This window comes from Nestor notabilis, unplaced genomic scaffold (genome assembly GCF_000696875.1).
Source record: "Nestor notabilis isolate BGI_N333 unplaced genomic scaffold, ASM69687v1 scaffold23946, whole genome shotgun sequence".
NCBI classification, from domain to species: Eukaryota; Metazoa; Chordata; class Aves; order Psittaciformes; family Psittacidae; genus Nestor; species Nestor notabilis.
In genome coordinates this window covers 1,387-9,348 of record NW_009933689.1, presented here as the reverse complement: position 1 = coordinate 9,348, position 7,962 = coordinate 1,387, and positions in this window count along the sequence as shown.

Below are 7,962 nucleotides of genomic sequence, written 5' to 3'. Positions count from 1 at the left end.
CTCTTTCCCAATTTCCCCTCAAGAGTGTGAGGAAAATAAAAGGGGAGCCCTAGCAATATTGTATCACAGTGAAGAATTTTCTTTGTTTCTGGTACATCTTAGCTGAAAAGATAAAGGTACTTTTACACTCCAGCCAGTAGGACATCATTATTTTTTTCAGTCTTCTTCATAAGTAAGCAAACCCCCAATTATCTTGGTGTTTATGTGATAAGAATCTGCCCAATTCCTTCTTGGTGCATGGTTTTCCCTAACTGAAAAGTTCATAGCTCCATGCAAGTCACCCCTCTTCTACAGAAGTTTGAACTATGAATGTGTAAGGAGTATTTCAAGACCTGAATTCTCTATTCTGGCCTATATCTATTTCAAGAAACTATAATAAGCATCTAGCAGCAATATCCCATCATCTCAGTTTTGAAGCATGTATGTTAAACCTTAGATTAGAATTACATGGATAACTGGAATAGATTATTATTAACATTAGTAAGATAATGTCTTTCTAGAGTCTGGGGTCCTTTTTTTCCAGTTGTGAAAATTCAAATGTTAAAAAAAATTAAAAATTAAGAAGAACATACTATTATTAAATTATGCACCTTTATCCTTGGTTTCCATGGATTATTTATTGATGGTGACAAAAGAATAGAAAATTGTAAGTGGGGGCAGGGAGGACATTGTGCAGGGAATAGCAGGATGGGAGACACTGTCACCATTTCCTTCTAAAAGCAGCACAATGCAGAGGCCCCACCACATGTGTCTGCAAACAAATGTGCAAGGCTTATCAAACAGAAACAGAAACCAGGGAACAGCTGCAACACTACCATTTCTGGAATATGAACGTTATCACGGGATGATGTCTATGAATGGCACAGTGTGACAGCTTGGAAGGCAATTATAAGAGGCTGCACACTAGGTAAGGCTTCATCCTAATGCTGAGAGTTGCACTGGAGTAGGTGACACTGCAAGTGGCATCTCCTACAAACCACCCAATCAAGAAGGAGACAAAGCCCTTCTGAGACATCTGGAAGAAGCCCTACAGTTGCAGGCTCTCATTCTCATGGGAAAACTTTAACCATGCTGACATCCACTTTGAGGGCAGCAGCACTGGAAATGACCCACTCAGTGATGTGTCACCAAATTGACAGTGAGGGACTTTTTAATTTAAGGTAACTGATAAGCTTACTTATGCTGTAAGATTTTTAATTAAGATGTCATTGACAGCAGATCAAATTGCTTGAAGAAATCCAATAGCATCAATACAATTTCTGTTATCAAAGAATCCTGTGATCTCCTCAGAAGAAGGTAGGCTTGCTGAACAAGATTTATTTTTTACAAAGCTGCACATGGCATCAAAGTGCTCAGATGTCTTCTCTCAGGTAGAGGTACAAGGATCTTCTCAAACAATGTAAAACTTAACACAGAGATCAAGAGAAGCCCAGGCAGGGAACAAAAAGATCTTTCCTCATCTAGAGAGCAGGAAATCTTCCAGAGGGGAAAAGAGATTCTCCAACTCTGAATTTGTATTTTGCTGTCTGCCTGTCACCAAGAAGAGGAAGGGCTGTGAGTGAATCCTAACTGGACTTGGCAGATGTCAAGCAGAGAAAAGAATGTAAGAAAAATATTGTTTGAACAAAAGAACTGCATTCTCCCCTCCTCCTCTGCACCTGCATCAGACAGTCACCTTATGCAGCAGCCCTTAGCACAGAGGCAGAATGCCCAGTCTTCATTTCCCAACTCTAAAAAAAATTGCATACTAATTCAAAAACTTATTCCCTCTCTTTTTACTTTGACATCCCATTAACTCCCAGTCCTATCCCTTACTTAGCCCCAACTCCATCAAAACCATCACCATCCTAATAAAGCAATTGTGTTGGGGAATGGTGCATTTATAAATTTATTTAGAATGTTACCTTCATTCTGGCTATCTCATTATCAAATAAATATTAGCAAATGACAGAGTTTCATGAGATAAAATATTCATCTGTTTATAGTCATGGAGTTACAGGAAGAAAACCAGCAAGTTAAGTTGTATTTTGATTCAAAGCAAAGAAGCAAAGAAGAAATGTGGAACCAGGACAGATAAGCCTGTTATGTGAAGCTAAAAGATACAAGCAGGATTTACAGAGCTTTACTTTGATTTCCCTATAGTGTTTTAAGCAGAATGTCATGAACATTTCCTAGTTATGAAATACAGACTCATGGACACTTAAATTTAGACTAAACTCTCAAGTACACCGAAGAAACAACTCTGCTTCAGTCTCCAAGGCTATAGAGAAAGATACACATTATATCAAAACTGATGTCGTGTGTCCATTCCAAGCTAATTACTGCTGTGGCTGGAAGAGTACTAGAAAGCATCATGTGAATTCCAGATTTAGTCTTCTAAATATCAAGAGACCTAGCTGTATCACTCCTGCAAGAAAATTATGTCCCATCCATTCCTTAAAGATGCCAGAAATAATGGGAAAAATAAAACAGATATTTTAGACGTTCAAGTGGTCCTTAGGGATACAATCCTTCACAATAAATTTTTGAGGAATTCCCAGTGACACACAAATAAAAGCAAATACTGGCCATGTGTTGCCCAAGAAAGCTGAAAAAAGGGCATTAAGACAAAGATTCCATTTTCTTTGTGGCCAAGTGATACAAAAAACCTTACTTCTTTCATCTACTTTGACTTGACACTTTCATTAAAATGATCCAGAAGTGGACAAAAGAGACATAAATGCATTAAAAGCTGTAAAATTTTTAGTTAATTGTGACCTCAAAAGACTGTAGGACACTTCAGAAAAGGCTTTTTCCAAGTTTGCTGATACAGCTGCATGGTGGCAGCTGAGCTGCAATACTGAACAAACACAACAGAATGCACAATAAAGCAAGTCATTCTTCTATACTGGTGGTACTAATGAGACCATGGCTACTGATGAAAGTGACTGCAACTCACTGTGGATAAGTTAATGAAGTCATCTGCATGGGCAGCAGCAAACAGGCAAAAGTGCAAGGTATAAAGAGGAATGGTTCTGGGACTGAATGTAACGAACGAATCTACAAGTCATACAGGATGGGTAAATCGGAAATAAAGGACAGGGATATGGATCCATACCATAGTGATCTGGGAGAAAGAAAACAATACAAATTACTAAATACAAACAAAATACGAAAAAAACCACAACCCAACAACCTAGAAGCAAAGGATGTAGGACATTGCTACAGCAGAGGGACTCTCACTGCTTCCCAGGGAAATCTTATAAGGACTTAGGAAATGGTAGGGTAGGAAACAAAAGCCCAGAACAATAGGAAATGGCTAAAAATAAAGGGTGCGTGTTCATGTTGACTTTTTAAAAACAAGTGTTACCCATCATAAGCAAAAACTGCCCTTTAGTCAACACATCTTCTTGGCTGAGGTGAAATTGAATTTCACATCAATGTTTCAACATGACCAGCTATACGGTGGATCTTGCCAACTTTTACTGATATCTCAATATGCTAGTTAAACTACATTAGTTCGATTAACAAACCCCTTTTCTATTTCCCCTTTTCCAAAGAAGTTAGCAGAGGAGGTGACATGAAGTAGGTTAGGAGACCTAATGATCTGAGCTTGGAAATGGGCAAGTACACCCTTACATGAAAGAGTGTGTCCTTAACTGGGAGTAAGTCATGTAGGCAAACCATAAATGAAACAAAAGCCCAGAACAATAGGAAATGGTAGAGGTGGAAACAATAGCTCAGAACAATAGGAAACAGTAGGGGAGGAAACAATAGCCCAGAACACTACTCTAGCCTAAACTGGCCAGTGTAGTTCTTAAATACATAAGCAGGAAGACATGGAGCAAGAGTAAGGATTTTATAATTACTGCCATACTTGGCAATAACATAATCACTAAGAAAACACCAGAGTCACAAATGAAGAAATCTACTGGCAAACTCAAGAAAATTCTGAGAAAAGCTATCAAGATGATTAACAGACAAGAATACACCATTTATAATACAAGGCGTCATGAAGTCTGTTAATTTAGCACGGATTAGAAATAAAGTGAAAGTTCTTAGGAATGAGTGTAGTCAAACATTGAAAAAATGTAACAATGACTGCAGGGAGTATTTCATTACTAGTGATTTTAAATACATACGCTCTTACTTAACAAGAAAATCCTCAAGACTGTCATGTAGAAGTTAAATAAAAACAAAACAAAGTAGCAGTAAGTTCTCATCATAGCATCAGACTAGTTGTATGACACTCAAAACAAATTAGTACTTTTACTCTTCTCCCAGAAGATCAAATATGTGTTCTTTCTTTTCAAAGTCCTCCATAAGAAGGTTTGCCACTCTAGCAAAATTAAATAGAGCTCTCCACACAACTATTAGAAGCTGATGTACAAGTATGCAGACCATAAAGAACAGACAGAATACCGATTAAGAAATGACAGAAAAAAATCTGTCAGTGATGGAAAACCTGAGCTTAAGCTTAAGGCAGAGGTTTTCTTGAGCTTCTCTCATTGCCACTGACACAACCAAGAGCAGAGACATAAAGAGAAATAGATGTGAGATTTCCCATTTCCGGAAAGAACAAAGCCATCTCCCATGCTCCTAACACTACAGAAACAGACTACAAGCCATAGACGTCCAATATTCTCATATGGCAAACAGGTTAGTTCTTGGTTCCTCTGTGTTGAAAAATAAATAATCATTTCTGTGACTTCTGCCATCAGGAAACATAGGATCTAGGAAATGCATTTTTGGCATAGAAAGTTTTCTAAAGAGGGTTGTTTGGGTTTTCCTTATCATCCCCAGGTGAAGTGTGGCCACCAGCAAACCTAAGAAATAGATCTATGTCAGCCTCACTGACATCCATCATGACTGTATGTGTAATCTTTTCTTCCAACAAGAGTATAACCCATTCCACTATAAACTTAACACTGTAGGATACTGAATTCTGAAAGAATTTGAGTCTCTTCAGGTGGAGCCCTGATAGGAATACTGCCGTACAGTACAAAAAAAGACTATATGCAGCTCAGCCTTCCTTAATCTCCACAAACCCTCAGTGTCAAGGCAGTCAGTACTTCTTTGCTAGTCCAGGCACATCAGAAGCACCTACCACAGCTCCCTCCAACAAAAGACAAACACCAAAGTCACCCACGTCCTAGCTGTAATCCATTTGAACTTCTGGAGTTACGCTGATGAAAAGTCCTCAAACATGCAAAGGATTCACAGAATATCTGGCAAAGCCATGATGTGGTGGACAACTGTTAAGCCTCAGGAAACCCAAAATAATTTGCATCAGAAAGACCTTTGAAGTCCTGCAGACCAACTATGCATAAAACAACTGTTGTTGTTGATGTTCAAATTACATCTGGTTACTCAGGGCCTTGTCCAGTCGGGTTCTGAATGTCTCTAACCAAGGATGGACATCCCATAGCGTCTTTTGGCAGCCCGTTCCAATGTTTTGTTGTGCATCCTACTGTTGTGCACCTCCAAGAGGAGGCTGAGTCTGTCTTTTCTCCATCATCCCACGTGGCAGTGACACTCACCAGTAGGATCTCCCTTTTCCCTTCTCTTATCAAGGCTGGACAAACCAAGCTGTTGCAGTTTCTCTTGGTAGGCATGTGCTTCAGCCCCCAGACATCCTGGTGGTCCTCTGTGGGCCTCACACCAGGATATCATGTCTCGGTGGTCCTCTGCCCACAAGTCCAGACAGTTTCCCAAGTGTGGCATAGCAAGGAATAGCTTCTTTTCTCGACTTGATGACAACCCTTGTGCTAATACAGCTAGCGCATTTTGCAGTTGGCTTTTGTCACAGCTGGCTTACCTCACAGACTCATTCTCTGCTTGTTGTCCATGAGGACCCTCAGGTGTTCTCCTGCAAAACTGCCTTCTACCCAGTTGATGCCCATCTGTACTACTGCATGGTGTTATTCTGTTCCAGGAGCAGAACTTTGTATTTGCCTGTGTTGAACTTTACAATGTTGAACTGCTGTCCTGCTTCTGCAGCCTGTCAAGGTCCCTCTGAACAGCCATGCTCCCCTGACTCTGATGTAGGCTCAGGGGCCTGGGAGGCGTGGGGACAGGGCTTACCGGAAGAAACAGAGGCAAAGCCAACACTGAGTGCCTTGGCCTTTTCCACAGCTTTTTGACACGAGCAGCAGAACCAGACTGAGACATGAGTTTTCCTTAGTCTTCTTTCTGCTGATCCACTTGCAGAAGGCTTTCTTGTTGCCCATCACATCCGTTGCTAGGTTTCAACTCTAGCTGAGCTTTGACTTTCCTAATTTCAGACTTGCAAGCTTGAGCACCATTGTGCTGTTCCTGATGGGTAGGCCAGCGCTGCTCACACCTCCACGCACTCCCTTTTTGCATTTGAGGCCAGTCAGGAATTCCCTGCTTGACTCCGCTGGCCTCCTGCCAGGCCTGCTCAACTGTCTGCACACTGGTCTGATCATTCCCCTTTGCTTTGAAGAGGTTGTCCTTGGAAGGGCAGCCAGCTTCTCTGAGCCCCTTTGTCCTCCACGACCTTCACATCCCCAACCAGTTCTTCCTTCTTTGTAAGAGATCCGGCTGAGCGGCTGAGCACCTCCCCTCGTTGGCTTGCTGATTGCCTGTGTCAAGAAATTGTCCTAAATCCAATCCAGGAATCTCCTGCAATGCTTGTGCCCAGTGCTGCTGCCCTCAAAGCAGATGTCAGGGTTGTAAAAGTTTCCCCATGAGTATGAGGGCCCGCCATCATGGGACTTCTTCCAGATGTCTAAGAAACGCTTTGTCTCCTTCTTGATCAGGCAGATTGTATGTAGCAGACAGACACCATGCTGTCACCTGCATAACTTTAGTTTAAACTAAAGATAGTAAAAAACAAACAAAAAAACCCCCACCCCAAACAAAAAAACCCCAACCACCACCACCACCAACAAACCAGATACGCAAGAGTGTGCCCTTCAGATTGGTGTTTCTTTCTAGGTGAAAGCTGGCTATCACTAAAAGTCCTAGGATAAAAAAAAAAAAATTAATTTCAGGTAGGAACAATTGGAATTGAATTCTTCACTACCTGAGCAGGACAAACAAAACAGTTTCAGCAAATTGCTTTTTTTTAATTTTTTTTTATTAAAATACCCAAAACCATCAGATGCAAATAGATAGAGATTTGGCCATTTCCTTAGGATTAGGCTAGTCTGTAATTTCCATCTTTGAGAGAGGTAACAGAAAAGAACGCTCTTGCTCCCCAAACCTGACAAGGCCAATTCTTAGGCCAATTTTTTTGCTTCCTACAGCAGATACACATAACCTAGCCATTTCAAAAAACAGTGTTCCAAAAGCAGCATTTTCACAGGTGGCAATGACTGAAGTCTGACTTACCAACTACTGGACAGTTTCGCTGCTAAGAAACTTCAGCCTATAGCTTATTGACAAAATCTACTGTTGAGGCTTCTATGGTAGTCAAAGAAGGATAGATAAGGGCTGACACTCCTAAGAAATTCTAACTCTGTGTCACCTTGTGAGTCTTGATTCCTAAGAAAGAGTGCTTCAGGGAGGATTTCTGCCTGGCTACCACAGAACCAATGATACAGCCCAGTAACACGGCAAAAGTAATTAAAATCTGTGCCATTCTGAATTTGACAGCCACATGCAGATACCATTCAAAACCACAAAGATCCTGCAACACTACAAGCAACAGTTAAGCAAGTTTTTCACAAGCCACTCTTGTTAATCAGTTATGAACACTGACTGATGTGGGCAGATAGAAGCAATAGATCTAAGCACCTAAGCTCCACACTGTTTATATTTAAACGTTTAATTACATAGAAGAAGGCTACAGGTCACATCTATGAATTAGGATTATGAGGAGTCCTTATGAATTTACTCTCAAAGTCCTAGTAAAAGCAACTCAGTAGCATCTTTATGTTCAGTGGCTGGACAGCATCTATGACCCAGCCAAACTTCTTTGGCATGCAGTCCAAAGACACATCTGGAGATGTGACCATA